The 16,462-nt window shown below is 39.6% G+C and overlaps 1 protein-coding gene across 2 annotated transcripts in view; it reads right to left on the reverse strand.

Moving 5' to 3' along the window:
- Positions 1-16,462, reverse strand: part of ADCY9 (adenylate cyclase 9) — a 147,491-nt gene that overhangs the window by 63,861 nt on the left and 67,168 nt on the right. The window lies entirely within an intron of this gene.

Raw genomic sequence — 16,462 nt, forward strand, 5'->3', positions numbered from 1 at the left:
AATGGCTGTTGCTGAGAGGGTGTGACATCAAGTGATGTGAGTTTCAGGCTGGTATAGATGCTCTCCAGGGAAACTATCTAGTCTCCGAGAAGAAGATGCTACCAGCCAGACAAATGACAGTGGGAATTAGCTCTTCCAGAATAGCACTAAGGAGGCAAAAAAATAGCAAAGGCACAACTAAGGCACTCAAATAGCTGTTGAATAAATATATAAGTGAATGAATGAATACATGAGATGATGCACCAATTAAACAATTCACATATTAAAGCCTATTATAAAAGTAAAGCAAAAGGAGACAGGAGTGTGGAGTAATGTGATATGCTGTAAATGCCTGGAAATGAAGTACCGTACATAGAGAACTCTTATGGTAAAACAATGAAACATGAAATAACCCGATTTTTTTTTAAAAAGGTAAAAGGTATGAATAGACATTTCTCCAAAGAAGATATACAAATGGCCAATAAAGCACATGAAAAAATGCTCAACACCCTTAGCCATCAGGGAAACAGAAATCAAAACCACAATGACATATCACTTCACACCTACTAAGGCGGCCATAATTAAAAAGAAAGACACTAACAAGTGTGAGCAGGGATAAAGAGAAATGCAATTTCCATATACTGCTGGTGGGATGTAAAATGGTGCAGCCACTGTAGAAAACTCTCTGGTAGTTCTTCAAAATGTTAAAAACAGAATTACCATATGAGTTACCAATGATTCTTCTCCTAGGTATATATCCAGTAGAAATGAAAACATATGTCCACACAAAAATTTGTACACTGATATTCACAACAGCATTATTTGTAGGAGCTGAAACGTGGAAACAACCCAAAGGTCCATCAACTGACGGTCTATCCATATGGTGAAATATTATTCAGCCATAAAAATAAATGAAGTTGTTTTTGAAGGTCTAATTAGGTTTATTCAATGATTCATGAACTGGGCAGCATCCCACCTAGCAAACAGAGAGGAGCTCTGAGGAGCTGTACAAAATGAAAGCTTTTTATAGGCAGAACGAAGCAGGGCAAGGAAGTTATTCTAGCAAAGAGTGAATTGTTTCAGGCAAGGTCACCTTGCTTTGGATGAAGGCACAGGTATATCAGGCAAATTACCTCAGTAGTGCTAATCAGATAATTCCAGACTGGTTAAGACTGCATTCCTGGGGGAGGTTGAAATTACAGTTAGGTAGGTTATTAAGCTTTGGTTTGGTGACGTGGGCTTAGCACAAATGACTCCATCTGGGGTCTATTTCTTTTTTAACAATGGTGTGGACAATCAGGCATTTAATAAGGGGGGGTTAGTTTTTTTTAAAGACATTATTTATTTATTTTTAGAGAGAGGGGAAGGGAGGGAGAAAGAAGAAGAGATACATCAATGTGTAGTTACCTCTTGCACACCCCCTACTAGGGACCTGGCCTGCAACACAGGCATGTGCACTGACTGGGAATCGAACCAGCAACTCTTTGGTTCACAGGCTGGCACTCAATCCATTGAGCCACACCTGCCAGGGCTAAAAAGGGGGGGGGTTCTATGGAAATAAATGAAGTTTTGATTCATGCTAAAACCTGGATAAACCGTGACCCTTATGCTAAGTGAAAAAAGTCAGTCACGAAGATCATATACTGTATAATTCCATTTCTATGAAAAGTCCTGAGGAAAAGAAACAAGCAGGAAGATAAGACTCCAATACTCTTAGAAAGCTATGGTGGTTAAGACAGTAGAATATTGTCATAAGGAAGAGCAGACAAATAAAGAACAAATAATTCAGAAACAGACTCACACATATGGACAGAATTTATGACAAAAACAACACTCTAGAGCATAGAGAAAAGAAGGCCTTTTCAAAAATTGTGTTCCGCTCAGAGTGGGTATCTGACACTTCCTTTGTAGACACCCCCAAGGTCCTGGGCTGGTAAATATGTGCATGATAAAATATTCAACATCACTAGCTATTTAGAAAATGCAAATTTAAACCATAAGATATCACTACACACCTAGCAGCATGACAAAAATGAAAAATACAATATCGAGTGCTGATAAAGGGGAGGGGCAACTGGAATGTTTATATATTGCTGACAGCAATTAACAATGGAATAAACCACTCTGAAAAAACCTTCAACAATTAACTTATAAAGCTAAACATACACTGACTATATGCCCCAGGAACTCCAATCCTAGACATTTACCTTGGAGAAATTAAGCCTTGTGTTCACACAAAACACCGTACACAAATATTTGCAACAACCCTAATTCTTAATTACTAAAACCTGGAAACAACCTAAATATCCTTAAGTGGGTGAGTAAATGCACAGTGGTGCATCCACAGGACAGAACGCTGCTCAGCATTACAAGGAATGAACTGCAGATACACACCAACTAAGATGGAGCTCAATCTTTCACTACACTAAGTGAAAGAAACCAGTCTACGGAAGGTGAGTCTACAAAGGGATCGACAATGGAAAACATTTGGGAGAGGTGGGCAGAGTTGGATCTGTTCTGTACCCTGATTGCACTGGTGGCTACAAAATCTATACATTTGTCAAAAAATTCATAGAAATATATACCAAAAGAATAATGTCAATTTACAAATAGAAATTTGAAAAATAAAATTATACAAAAAAGTATTACCATACAACCTTGCAATTCCAATCCAAGTCTCTACTCAGGAAAAAAAAACACCTATCAACACCAAGATTCATGCACAAGTGTCCAGAGCAGCTTTATTTGTTACAGCCAAGATGTGGAAATTATCCAAATGGGCATCAGCTGGTGAATGGAGAAAGACACTGGAGTCTAGCTATACAATGCAATTTAACTCTCCAACAAAAAGGAACCAAATATTGATCCATGCTACAGTATGTATGAACCTCAAAAACAACATGCTAAGTGAAAGAAGCCGAATACAAAGGTCTACATACTGTATAATTCTAACTAGATGAAATGTCTAGAAAAGGCAAATCTTTAAGGAGAGAAAGTAGATTCCTGGTCATTGGTTTGGGAGCAGGTATTGCCAAGTAAGTGAGCATGACGGGCCTTGGAGGGTGATGAAAAGGTTCTAAAACCAGATTGTAGTGATAGTTATATGGCTCTGTAAATTTTCTAAAAATAAATGAACTGTACACTTTTAAGAGATAATTTTATGGTGTATAAATTATACCTTAATAAAACTGTTTTTTTAAAGTGCTTAGATAATTAGATATCCATATTTTTAATGAAAATTTGACCCCTACCTCACAGAATACACAAAAAATTAATTTAACATGGATTATAAAACATAAATTTGAAAAGCTAAACAATACTTTATTGAGGAAATAATACAGAATAATTTCATGACCTCAGAAGTAGAGGAAGTTCTCCTAAATAGGACACAAAAAGCATTAACCTAACAAAGGAAAAGACTATTGTATACTAGGTCAAACCATATGAAATTACCAATATTTGACCATTCTTATCCATAAAAATGGCAATTTCATAGTTAGAAGGCAAGACCAGAGAGGGAAAAGGTATTTGCCTCACATATAACTAACAGGGCTGGTAGCCTGATTATACAGAGCTCCTAAAAATCAGTAAGAAAGCACAACAAAACAAAAACAGACTACTCAGTAAAAACAAACAAACAAACAAACAAACAAAAAAACATGCAAGAACTTGAACAGGCTCTTCACAAAAGAACAAATCCAGATGGCCAACAGACTAAGACAAGACACCAAACCAGGGAAATGTAAATAAAATTAGGGAGTCAAAAATTAAAGCTACCTAAAGGACCTCCACCAGAGTGGCTAAAATCAGATAAACTGACAAGTGCTGATGAGGATGTAGAGCAAGAAAGACTCTTCTTCAAACACTGCTGGTGGGAGGAAACACTGGTAAAGCCACTGGTAAACAGTTTGGTATTATCTATTAATGTTGAAGATACTCTATGACCCAACAATTCCACTCCTAACCATTTATTTACACTTCAGAATTGCATGCAAGTACGCACCAGGATACAATACATATATAGTCATTGGAATTCTGTAGAAGCCAAGATTGGAACAAGCCACATGTCCATCAGCAGTAGGATGGATAAACAGGTTGTCATGCAGTCATACAGAGAATATGTTACAGTAATGAAAATGAACAGACTCCAACTATAAGCAACAGGGATGAATTCACAAGCACAATGCTGAGTGACAGAAGCAGCACCAAATAAATACATATTGCAGATTCCATTGATACGAAAGCCCAACAGGCAAAAGTAATTGATGGGGCCAGAAGTCAGGATGTGGCTACCTGTAGGAGAAGGGAGTAGGTAAGTGGTACTAAGAGGTGCACAAGGGGGAGCTTCTGGGATGCTGACAATGTTCTATTTCATCAGCGTGCTTAGTCATGTAGATGTGTTCATTTTGTGACATATATTCAAACGTACACTTATAAGTAATTCATGCATCTCTGAGTATGTGTATTAAATGTCAACACAAAAGTTTATTTTTAAAAACAGGCATCCAAATTCTTCAAAAATGCCAACAATAATGAAGACAAAAAAAAATGGCTGGGAAACAGTTCTAGATCAAAGGAGACGACACAGATATGATAACTAAATGCAAACATGATTCCTGATTAGACCCTGGATGAAAAGAAGAAAAATTCTAAAGGATATATTGGACAATGGGGTAAATTTGTGAACTATATATTTGATAGGAGTATTTTGTTAATGTTAAATTGCTTGAATATGATAATTAATTTTGTTTATACAGGAGAATGTCCTTGTTCTTAGGAGAAACATGCCGAAGAATTTAAGGGTGCAAGGCCATGATGTTTGGTTCAATGGCTCAGGGAAGAAAAGAGATATACACACACATGCATATGACATATTCATGTGCATTACACTATGCTTTCAACTTGTCTATAGGTCTGAAATTTTTGAAAATAAAAAGTTGGTAAAAAAAAAAGTAAAAGCAAATCAAACGTCTGGCAAAACCAAACAATCTAAGTCAAGTGTTTAAAGATACATAGTTGGGTAAGAAAACAGTAAGAAGAGAAGGATGTGACCCCAGGTCAAGGCAAAACCAAGGGATGGGACAGGAGTGGGGGGTCTGAGTGGCTGACAGCGTTCTCTTTTTTAACCTGACTGGCAGATACAAGGATGTACACTTTATAATAATCAGGTTGTTCATTTGTTTATGTGGCCTTCTGTGACTGTATTATATTTCATAATTTTAATATAATTGTGCTTTTACAAAAGAACAAACAGACGGCTGTGCAAAATACAGTTGTGTACGCAGTGTTGCAGGAGGAAGAAAGCAGCCACTGAGCCCCAGGCTACCACAGGTTTGCCACCACACTCTGCCAGCCCCACTGCGCAGCTTCTGGCGTGGTTACACAATCATGACAGGGCTGCTGCCTCTTAGCTGCCAAATGTTCTCATAATTTGGTTGCTAACAAACATACCTAACTTATGCTGTAGACTGATTTATTAAAGGGGTTGCAAGGTGCTTGTGTGGTTTCTTTTTAATGAAACAAAGTTGTTTTCCAGGAAGTTATTTTCCCATAAGTCACATATAAACACTTTCCAAACAATATTTAAAACTCCCATAGGTTTTGGACCTTAATTCTTTTCTCCTGTTATTGCTACAAAGATAAGAGAAACAAAATATTGTTTACATCTCCTTGGAATTTAATTCCAAAGGACTTGGTCAGTAGACTCATTTATTGCAGACCTAAATATGCAAGACTCCAAGTTGAGAACAAATTCCCTCTATATAAGGACGGAGGAACCCCTGACAGCCTCTCATTAAGGTTATTCTTGACAAGCTCACCATGGACTCCAGAGCCAAACTGCCTGCATTCAGACCCCAATTCTTCTACACATAACCTGTGTAACCTTAAGAAAATTACTTATCTTTTTTGTGGCTTAGTTTCTTAATCTGAAAGGACATGATTAACATCACCTACCTTACAGAGTTGTTACCAGGATTAAAAGAATAAATATTCACACAATGGAATTCTATGCAGCAGAGAGAAAGAAGGAGCTTATATTCTTTGCAACAGCTTGAATGGAACTGGAGAGCATTATGATAAGTGAAATAAGCCAGGCGATGAGGGACAAATACCGTAAGATCTCACCTTTAACTGGAACATAATCAACAAAAGAAAAAAAGCAAACAAAATGTAACCAGAGACATTGAAGTTAAGAACAATCTAACAATAGTCAGAGGGAAGTGGGGAAAGGACAGTGAGGAGAGGGGATTACAGGAACTACTATAAAGGACATATGGACAAAATCAAGGGGGAGGGTGGAGGCAGGGAGGGAGGTGGGTTTGGCTGGGGTGGGGTAGAGGGATGGGGAGAAAAGGCAGACAACCGTAATTGAATAACAATAAAAATTTTTTTTTAAAGAGTAAATATTTGTAAAGTACTTAGAACTGTGCCTGGTACATATAAGCATTATATAAGTATTTCTTACAAGTCAATATTCAAATAAATGAGAGAAGTGGTGGTGCATGGAAATTATCTGGCTGAACAACCACACTCAGATAATTTGGTTGAAAGAATCAAAGACTATTTGAAAGGAATGAGCTCTAGAGAGAAACAAACTGCTCAAGAATTTAAAAACAGATTCTAGTGTTGCTATCTGGCTTTAGGTACCAATTTTACCACCTTAAAACCAGCTATTATTTAACACTCTTTCTGCCCTAGTTTACTTTTTTGTAAAATTGGAGCAATGAAAGTTCCCAGTTTACAGGACTGTTGTGAGAATTAAATAATACAGGAAAAATGCCTCACACATAGCAAGCTCTCCATAAATGTTTATAACTATACCAACATATTTGCATTATGCTGCCCTATAAAATAAATAGGGCTGTGTACCTGATTCTGGCCTGTTCAAATATATCAACATTTGGTCAATAGTTTAGATGAAGGCATAGAAAAGCTGTTTGTCATATATGTGGCAAAGGTATTAAAGGAGCTGCAGGCCTGACAGTTACCCCATGCCAACAAGATAAGACAGCAGACCAGAGACAATGGGCTTGAGCTACAGTAGTCCCTGATGCCCCTGCACTGACTTTCTGAATGTGAAAAGGATGTGGCTGCTGCTTCATTTCTGCCTCCAATGTCTTGTGCAAATTGTCTCTTGTGGCTCCCGCTACATACAGAGTTCCCATTTAGTCAAGCTGACATAATATGAACCCACCACAGTCCACTCCTGTCCACTTGGTACATAAATACACCTCTTTTTCACCATAATTAACTTCCAAGTAAAGTCAATCATAAATTCAGGCTCCCACCTAATATAATGCAACTACGCCTCTTACAACCAAACACATGCAAACCCTCTCTTCAAAAGAGGATCCGAAGTCCCTGTATGCTCCCTTCTCTTCTAGCTGAGTTGTTTCCCCTTGGATATCCTATGGAATGAAGAGTATAATCAGTGTTTTGCCATAAGGCTGGAGAGCTGATAGAACCCTAAGATACAATTATGAAGGTATACTGCTGACCTTGCCAGGTACAGAAGAAAAAAGTATTCATCAGCATACCAAGTGCCAGGAAGTATATTGATTTGTTTCAACAACAAAATCACATCTGGCACAGAAGCTGCAACAGAAGCCACCATCTAGTTAAGTTTATGATAATTCATTGTCATTCTCCAAGATCTGTCCATCTTCTACACAACCCAATTGGGTGGGTTTAATGGAGATGAGAGGAATCACCACCCTCGCATCTTTCAGGTCCTACATGGTGGAACTTATCTCTGCCATCCTTTCAGGAATATGATATTGCTTTTGGTGTATAATCTTGATAGGGAGAGGCAGTTCTAGTAGCTTCCACTTGGCCTTTCATATCTTAACAGCCATCACTACAGGGAACCAGTATCAGAATTCTGCTAGTTGCTAAGTATGCGCATTGCAGTTATGCATTCTAGAACTTGACAAAGAACCACAAGATAGGTGATAATGTCTCAATAATTACTCAATATATAATTTGCAATAATGTGTGGGTATTAGATATTATATATTAGTAATTATTCTGAAATTGGTGATAGTAAACTGACATTAAGTGTGACACTGAATGACTGATTGTGCATGCTCCCTCAAAAGTTGGCCATACTCATTCATTACACACAATAACAAAATACACACACATACATTCTCATATTACCCTGAGAAGCCTGTGCATGTGAGAAGCCAGTAACATGCATGAGGAAAGAAAGAAATACTGAGCAACGTGATTCTCTCATGGAATCCTCGTTTCTTTCCTCCTTCTCAGGGAGACTCACTTTTCCTGGCTTTCTTCTGACTTCATTCCATGATTGCCTCACTAGATCTCCAGCTTCCCAGGTCTTGGTCTTACAAGGGACCAAGTCCCCTTTGTCTTCACCAAATACAAGCCGCTCCTCATAATCTGTGATGTCAAGATTAGAACTTTGATCTCCTCTCAGTACACAGGATGAGTGCCCTGTTATCTTCCACATCTCCCAGTAGGTTAATTTTCATCCTCAGATGAACAGACAACCTTGGAATACAACCCAGGAGATGGTGTTCTTACAATCATGTCGCAGTACATTCTGGTCCTCTCCAACTTCTCTGAGAACTCACAATCATGCCACATGTCTTTACAAGTTTTGTGCATAATGCTTTTGACTACCCTAGGCTACATCTATCAACTGTCTTCAAGCAGAGACCTGTATACAGAAGGTGTCACACAACATTGAAGAGAAGTTTGTGTTAGAATGCAAAAGAACAGGCATTAGGACTATCAACTGCTCCTGGAAAGGAAACAATCGGTTTAAGGCTTTAATCTCATTTTAAAAACCTATGTAACTATATAGCCTTAGTAGTATGAAGTCTCCATAGTACCATTTTGGAAATGATGAACAGAATAGTTAGGTCTTATCCACAAAGCTGCTTTTCTTCCCTGTTCTCTAGGACATTCCTCAATCATCCAAACCTGAGGACCCTATGTAACTAGTATTCTCTTTTTTCTCCCTTGTTCTCAAGCCCTATCAAGTCTCCCTGCTGAATCTATCACCTTTGCTCCATCCACTGCCCAAACTTTCATTTCTCTTGGGTACTGGCAAATAGCTTCCTAACCAGTCTTACTGCCTTATGGTTTCTCCTCTTCCAAATCACCCTTTACACTGTCACTCAATATATCATGCTCTAAAACCCCCTATAATTGTCCTCTAATAAAAATAATAACAGCAACAACTAACACAAGTGACATTTAGAGAACACTTGTTTTGTGTCAAGTATTGCACTAAGCACTTTATACTTTATTGTCACATGGATCCACACCAGTCCTATGACGTCTGTACTATTACAAGTTACTGGTAACAATAAAGCATACACTCCAAGGTAGTACAGATTGCTGTTCCAACCCCATCTCCCATGTCCACTATTTTCACCTCTTCCCCACTTACTTGCAGCACAGTTTCCCAAACATCCCATACACTGTCACATTTACATACCTCATATTGTCTCCTTGCCTTTTTAAGTGTTCTACTAATGTTCTAACTCTTGTCTTTTTAAGTATTCCTATTACACTGAAAAAAAACTTGGCTGCAGGATTTCATGCTTAAAAATTAAAATTTTCACCTTTAACTGGAACATAATCAACAGAAGAAAAAAGCAAACAAAATATAACTAGAGACATTGAAGTTAAGAACAATCTAACAATAGCCAGAGGGGAGGGGGGAAGGGATAGTGGGGAGAAAGGTTTTCAGGAACTACTATAAAGGACATATGGACAAAACCAAGGGAGAGGGTGGAAGCAGGGGAGGGAGGTAGGTTTGGCTGGGGTGGGATAGAGGGGTAGGGAGAAAATGCAGACAAGTGTCATTGAACAATAATAAAATAATTTTTTAAAAAATTAAAATTTTACTTTTACTAAATAAAACAACTGAACTTAATATGTTCTTTCATGTTTTAACATTTTTTGCACCCCTCTGGCTGAAAATTGATGCAATAGCATATAATTCTGAAATCACAAAGTACTAGTAAATTTTACATAATTTACATACTACCATTTTAATGCCACAGTAGTACCAAAAAAAGAAATCTGTAAAAAAAAGTGATGATTCATGTGTTTAGATTTAAAGTTCATTTTTATTTATCTGTATTCATTTTTAAAAAGAGAAAAGTATATGTGGAGACACGGCTCGCCTCTTCACACAACCATAACAAAATTACAAGTAAGATATAGAACAACCATTGCTCAGAACCAACAGAAATCAAGCTGAATGGAAGTCTGACAACTACAGCATTAAAGAAACCACATCCATCCAGTCTGGGAGGAGGGGAAAAGACAAGGAATGCAGGGTGGATGAAAATTCGGAAGAGATATCTCAGGAGCAAGGAGTCCCAGCCCCACACCAGGCCCCCCAGCAAGGGTTCCAGTGCCAGGAAGGTAAGTCCCCACAACTTCTGGTGCAAAAACAAGCAGGGACTGAGTCGGTGGAAGAAACTGCTGGAGCCCAAAGCAGTTCCTCTTAAAGAATCCACACTGGACTCACTTACTCAGACTCACTCCCTCTGGGCTTTGATGACAGGGTTGCAGCTTGAAGGGCACCAGTGGTGTGTAGGGGGAGGCTAAGATATCTGGCATCAAGGTGAGCAGTGGCCATTGTCCCTATTCTGGGCCCTCACCACACAGAGCCGGCAGACTAGTGCCTAAGATTCCTTCATCAAGGCTAATACTGTTGGACCTGCCTAGTAGATCCCTAAGGACACTGCCCCACCCAAGCTGCTTTTCCATATGAATGGTCTTGGCTCCTGCTTCACAACTTCCTAAATCCCCTCAAACAAGCAGCAGCTGGCCTCAGTGAGCCCCAGGACCAGAACTAGCAGCCTAGATTCACAGCTTGGCTTCACCTGGGACTCTCTAAGCCCATCTCAGATTGCTTTACAGCTCAGGCAGGATGGCCTGGGGCAAAACACAGGTCGGGGCTTATCTTGGCCTGCACCACCTGGGTAACCCCAGGGGCCACCACACCCAGTGGACAGCTACAGACCACGTTGGAGTACCTCCACCCTGCTCCTGTACATGCTAAGGGAAGAGGTTGGTCATAAGTGGTCACGGCCAACCCTTGCAGCTGACTGGCCTAGATAAATTCCTCCCATAGATCTGCCAACAGCAACCAAGACTCAACTACAATAGGAGGGTGTACCCAGCCCACACGAAGGGCACACCTAGAGTACCCAGCTTGGGTGATGGGGGAGGCTCTGCCACTGGACCCTACAGGACACCTACTACATTAGGTCATGATACCAAGACACAGAGTCAAAGCACCTCTACCTAATACATAGAAACAAACACAGGGAAGCTCCCAAAGTGAGGAGACAAAGAAACATGGCCCAAATGAAAGAACACATCAACACTCCAGAAAAAAAAAAGTACTAAATGAAATGGAGATAAGCAATCTATCAGATGCAGAGCTCAAAACACTGGTTATAAGGATGCTCAAAGAACTGAACTTAGTGAGGACCTCAATAGCATAAAAAAGATCCAGTCAGAAATGAAAGGGTACACAAACTAAAATAAAGAACAATTTACAGGGAAACAACAGTAGTGTGGATGAAGCTGAGAATCAAATCATGATTTGGAACATAAAGAAGCAAAAACAACTATTCAGAACAACAAGAAGAGAAGAGAATCCAAAAAAACAACTACAGTGTAACCAGACTGTGGGATAACTGTAAGCAATCCAACATTTGCATCATAGGGATGCCACAAGGAGAAGAGAAAGGGCAAGAAATTGGAAATCTATTTGAAAAAATAGTGAAAGAAAACTTCCCTAATTTGGTGAAGGAAACAGACGTACAATACCAGGAAACAGAGAGTCCCAAACAAGATGGATGCAAAGAGGTCCACTCCCAGGCACATCATAGTCAAAATGCCTAAGTTTAAAGATAAAGAGATGGAAGTGGGTGTGGAAGAATGGGTGAGAGGTGATGGGATTAACAAGTACAAGTAGGTAGTTGCAGAATAGCCATGGGGATGTAGCCAAGGAAGTAGCCAAAGAATTTACTCGCATGATCCATGGAGATGAACGAGAGTGGGGGTATTTCCTGAGGGAGTGTGGGGGTGGTGCTGGGTGGTGGGGACAAAGGGGGTAAAATTGGGACAATTTTAATGGCATAATCAATAAAATATAATTTAAAAATAAAAATAAAATAGGAGAACCAAGATGGCGGCGTAGGTAGACACACTGCGCCTCCTTGCACAACCAGAACTGACAGAGAATCGAACAGCAAGGGGGACCAACACCAAGAAAATAGAAAATAACCATTCATCCAGACTGGTAGGAGGGGCGGAGACGGGCACCGGGGTGGAGAGGACTCGCGTGGCTGTGGCGGGACTGAGACTGGCGGAGTGTGGGACAGATGGCGCAGGCAGTCCGAGCACTAGCAGACCCTGCGGCCCCACATCTGCGCAGATAAACCGAGAGGGCCGGACTCAGAGTGGCGGAGAGTGGGGCAGGCAGAGCAGCGGGTAGCACCCCGAGGCACCAAATTCGCCCACAGATAAACCTGACGAACGGCAGGCAACGAAGCAGACCGTGCAACCCAGGGCTCCAGCTCCGGGAAATAAAGCCTCAAACCTCTGATTGAAAGCGCCCCTGGGGGTTGGGGCAGCAGCAGGAGAGACTCCAAGCATCACAGAAGAGGTTGTTGGAGAGACCCACAGGGGCCTAGAGTGTGCACAGGCCCACTTACTCGGGAACCAGCACCAGAGTGGCCCAGTTTGATTGTGGGTAGCGGAGTGAAAGATTGAAATCCGGAGGAGAGTGAGGTGGGCGCCATTGCTCCCACTCGGCCCCTCCCCCACATACAGCGTCACAGCTCAGCGACCAGCGTTACCCCGCCCTGGTGAACACCTAAGGCTCCGCCCCTTAAAGTAACAGACGCACCAAGACAAAAAAAAAAAAAAAAATGGCCCAAATGACAGAACACTTCAAAGCTCCAGAAAAAATACAACTAAGCGAGGAAGAGATAGCCAACCTATCGGATGCACAGTTCAAAGCACTGGTTATCAATATGCTCACAGACTTGGTTGAATCTATTCGAAAAACAGATGAAAAAATGAAGCCTATGCTAAGAGAAACAAAGGAAAATGTACAGGGAACCAATAGTGATGCGAAGGAAACTGGGACTCAAATCAATGGTGTGGACCAGAAGGAAGAAACAAACATCCAAACAGAAAAGAATGAAGAAACAAGAACTTGGAAAAATGAGGAGAGGCTTAGGAACCTCCCGGATGCCTTGAAACGTTCCCACATCCGAATTATAGGGGTGCCAGAAGGAGAAGAGGAAGAACAAAAAATTGAAAACTTATTTGAACAAATAATGAAGGAGAACTTCCCTAATCTGGCAAAGGAAATAGACTTCCGGGAAGTCCAGGAAGCTCAGAGAGTCCCAAAGAAGCTGGACCCAAGGAGGAAAAATAAAAATAAAATAAAAGCTGTCAAAAAGAAGAAAAATATATATGACTTATCCCCATTTATTTGATTTGACTATTTTATGATCTGAATTATTGGGATACTTTGCCTATTTATTTCTTTTCAAAAAAATAAATTTTTACACCAGGACCTTAATCTAGCTGATCCTGTTAAAATAAAATTTAATTTTACATAAGTAACCAGAGGACTTATGCATTTAATGGTTGGTTTAACTAAAATTTCCAGTTACTAGGATCTGTGAATATTTATTTTCTGAAAGAGTGAGGATGAATATATTATTATTCTTTAGAGAATAATGAGATACCCAAAGAAACCTGCAAAACTTGGCCAGACCAAGTGCTGAGACAAAAGCCATAGCCACCTAGTGAACTGACTCTAGGCTACAAAGGCTTTTTTTATAGTATAGGATGTGACTGCTTCATCTAGAATACCCGCTTTTTCTAGGTTTTCTGGACACAACACAGTTTGCATAAGTTGTTTTGGACAAATCTAATTTTGGTCTGCTAATTTATCAACTATATGATTTCAGCAAGTAATTTAATGTCTCTGCATTTCATTTCTCTCCTTTATAAAATAGACTAAGAATAGCAAAACTCTACCTCACAGGGGTGCTATAAGAATCACATGATTTCTTATATATAAACATAAAGTTTCATTCTGAGACAATGGAACAAAATAAAAAGTTCTTCATTTTATATAGCATGGAATCTTTCGTTCTTTGCCTAGAATTGCCTGTGCATTGCAAGAGTGAGCACATTAAGAAGTTCAAATAACAAAGTCACTAAATATCTTTGTGAACTTGGGCTCAAGTTCCATGTACGTCAGTTTCTTCCTTTTTAAAAAATGAGATCTATGAGGTACCATCTCACACCAGTCAGAGTGGCCAACATAAACAAATCAACAAACAAATGTTAGAGAGGATGCGGAGAAAAGGGAACCCTAGTACATTGTTGGTGGGAATGCAGACTGGTGAGGCCACTGTGGAAAACAGTATGGAATTTCCTCAGAAAACTAAAAATGGAACTGCCCTTTGACCCAGCAATTCCGCTGCTGGGATTATACCCTAAGAACCCTGAAACACCAATCCAAAAGAACCTATGCACCCCAATGTTCATAGCAGCACAATTTACAATAGCCAAGTACCAGAAGCAACCTAAGTGCCCATCAGCAAATGAGTGGATCCAAAAACTATGGTACATTTACACAATGGAATTCTACGCAGCAGAGAGACAGAAGGAGCTTATACCCTTTGCAATGGCATGGATGGAACTGGAGAGCATTATGCTAAGGGAAATAAGCCAGGTGGTGAGGGACAAATACCATATGATCTCACCTTTAACTGGAACATAATCAACAAAAGAAAAAAGCAAACAAAATGTAACCAGAGACATTGAAATTAAGAACAATGTAACAATAGCCAGAGAGGAGTGGGGAGGGGATAGTGGGGAGAGGGGTCTACAGGAGCTACTATAAAGGACACAAGGATAAAATCAAGGGGGAGGCTAAAGGTGGGGGAGGGAGGTGGGATTGTCTGGGGTGGGGTGGAGGGATGGGGAGAAAATGCAGACAATTGTAACTGAATAAAAGTATTTTTAAAAAATGAGATCTTTTAACTAGAAGCATCTAAATAACAAAGTACCTTTGTTTTTTTATCCTCACCCTAGGACTTTTTTTTTTTTCATTGCTTTTAGAGAGAGGGGAAGGGAGAAAGGAAGAGAGAGAAACATCGATGTGAGAGAAAAGCATCGATAGATCTATTGCCTCCTGTATACACCCAGACCAGGAATGAAACCGAAACACAGGTACGTGCCCTGAGTGGAAATCAAACCCGTGACCTTTTGGTTTAAGGGGCACACTCTTACCAACTTGAGCCACACTGGCCAGGGCCAAAGTGTCTTTTATTAATTCTAAAATAAATAAAAATAAAATAAAATAAAATAAGGATTTATAATATAAATGAATTCTATGATTTGATGGAGCCATTTTGTCCAGATGTTTAGCAATGCCTAGCAAAGGAAACCTATGGTAGGGTTCCTGAATAGTATGACATATTTTAGAGACTGACACTTCTCAGCCATAAACCAATGGAATGAAGTCATTTAAAATCTAGTCACCAGTGACAGTGCAGGTTAATGTTAACAAACATATTGCACTTAATCTTGAAAACACAGGTGTACAGCTGTTTTTCATGTAAATTGGCTTTGTCTCTGGATATTCATGAACCCCAATTTAGAATACTCTATAAGAGAAACACAGCAAGAAAGTATCACTTGTGAACCTTAATACATGTAAACAATGTCTCTAGGTTGAGAGTCTGCATCTAAATCCTACCAATTTTCTAGGACCCAGCTCAGAGTCTGCTCCAGCACTCTGGACAAGCAGATGAGCTCTCTCCATCCCACTTCTGTGGACCCCAGGACAATACTTCTTTCCCCAAACATCCACTTCCCTGCATTACAGTGATTGGTTCCTTGCTCCCCCTAACCAACTATAAATTCTCTGAGACTGCGCTAGCTCTTCATTGTTCATGAAGCAAGCATGCAATAAGTATTTGTTAAAATAAACTCATAAATTAATATAATTTTCTTAATTTATGGACAGAACTACAAATTACAAAACATTACAAGTGATTCTGGGTAAAGTCCTGAACAGCCTGGTTCCATATTAAGGCATTTTGATGCTATTTGAGGGGAAGCTGAGGATGGAAATAAGTTGCTAGAGATAAAAAATTAAAGCCTAGGTAAGAAAAAGCAATTTGATCTCTGTTTTAATTAAGGAGGAGCTAAACAATTTTGCTTCCCAAACTGTTTATTTTTTTAATTCATCCAAGGGGGAGAAAAGATCTCAGATAACTAGACTTGAAAATCCTATACATTTGCAATTCATTTTAATGATGAACCTGGGACTAAGCTTTAATTAACTGTCCAAGGCCACCTCAGTAGTAAGTAATATGGCTTGGGTTGAACCACAACACGTACATTTCCCTATGTTTCCAAAATTTATATTAATTGATATATTTTGTAC

Source organism: Desmodus rotundus, chromosome 1, assembly GCF_022682495.2.
Source record: "Desmodus rotundus isolate HL8 chromosome 1, HLdesRot8A.1, whole genome shotgun sequence".
Taxonomy (NCBI): Eukaryota; Metazoa; Chordata; class Mammalia; order Chiroptera; family Phyllostomidae; genus Desmodus; species Desmodus rotundus.